The sequence below is a fragment of the Sorex araneus genome, chromosome X (assembly GCF_027595985.1).
Source record: "Sorex araneus isolate mSorAra2 chromosome X, mSorAra2.pri, whole genome shotgun sequence".
Classification (NCBI taxonomy): Eukaryota; Metazoa; Chordata; class Mammalia; order Eulipotyphla; family Soricidae; genus Sorex; species Sorex araneus.
The window spans coordinates 274,381,108-274,382,885 of record NC_073313.1 but is presented as its reverse complement, the minus strand read 5'-3'; positions in this window follow the sequence as shown (position 1 = coordinate 274,382,885).

Below are 1,778 nucleotides of genomic sequence, written 5' to 3'. Positions count from 1 at the left end.
CTGGGCCAGGACTTTTGTGTTTGGGGAGACTTATTATTACTATTTCAATTTCCTCAATGGAGATAAGTCTGTTCAGATATTCCAGGTCTTCTTGGTTCAGTCTCGGGAGGCTATAGGAATCCAGGAATTTATCCATTTCCTTGAAGTTTTCTTCTTTTGTGGCATAAAGCTTCTCAAAGAAATCTCTGAAGATCCTTTGAATTTCTGTAGTTTCTGTTGTGATCTCCCATTTTCATTTCTGATTTGGTTTATTAGGATTTTCTCCCTGCCTTTGTGAGTCTTGCTAGAGGTTTATCAATCTTGTTTATTTTCTCGAAGAAACAGGTCTTGGTTTCATTGATCTTTTGGATTGTTTTTTGGGTTTACATCTTGTTAATTTCTGCTCCAAGTTTTATTATTTCCTTCCTCTTGCCAGGGTTGGGCTCTTTTTGTTTGTCATTCTCCAAGCTCTTAAGCTGTGAGGTTAGGTTACTTATGTGGGCTCGCTCCTCCTTCCTGAGGAATGCTTGTAGAGCTATAAACTTTCCTCTTAACACAACTTTTGCCATGTTCCATGTTTTGGTAACTCATGTCCTCATTTTTTTTCATTTCCTGGAATGTTTTGATTTCCTCTTTGGTTTTCTTTCTAAGCTACTTGTTGTTCAGTAGTGAGCTGTTTAATTTCCATGTGTTTAATTTGATTTTCTGTTTGTGTGTGATTTACTTCTATTTTCAGCGCATCATGGTCTGAGAAGATCATTGATACAATCTCTATCTTCTTAATTTTATGGAGGTATGTTTTGTCACTCAGTATGTGGTATATCTTGGAGAATGTCCCATGCACACTGAGAATAATGTGTATTCAGCTTTTTGAGCATAAAGTGTCCTGTATATATATACTAAGCCCCTTTCTTCCATTTCTTCCCTCAGATAAAGTATGTTCTTGCTAAGCTTGAGTCTGGTTGATCTATCGAGAGGTGATAAAGTGGTGTTGAAATCTCCCACCAGTATTGTGTTTCTATTGAAGTCTTTCTTCAAGTCTATGAGTACCTAGCTGGTCCCTCATTAGGTTCATATACATTTAGGAGTGTAAGTTCTTCCTGTTGTACAGATCCCTTGATCAATAAAAAATGACCTTCATTGTCACTTGTGCCCTTCTTCAGCTTAAAATCAATGTGGTCTGATACTAGAATGGCTACCCCAGATTTTTTATGGGAGTTGTTTGCCTTTAGGATTGTTTTCCAGCCTTTGACTTTGATTCTGCGTTTGCTTTGACTTTTCAGATGTGTTTCTTGCAGGCAGCAGCATATTGGGTTCAATTTTCTGATTTATCCTGCCATTTTGTGTCTAAACTAAATAAACTGGTGCATTTAGCTCATTGATATTGAGAGAGATTATTGTTATGGGGTTTTCTCCCATCTTTCTGCTGAAGTTTGGTGTATTTGAGGGGCTTGCCTTGTCTTAAAATAGCCTGTTTAGTTGTTCTAGTCATGGATGAATTCTGTCATGACCCAAATAGAAGTGACTGGACAGGTACCCTGATAGAAAGACTAATCTTGGCCTGAGGCCTGTAGTCTGGGATCTATAATGAGATGTGCCCAGGAGAGCCACACTTTAAGGTTAATATATTTCTTGGACTCAAGCAATAGCACAGCAGGTAGGGCGTTTGCCTTGCACGTGGCTGACCTGGGTTCGATTCCTCCATTCCTCTTGGAAAGCCCAGCAAGCTACTGATAGTATCACGCCTGCATGGCAGAGCCTGGCAAGCTACCTGTGGTGTATTTGATATGCCAAAAACA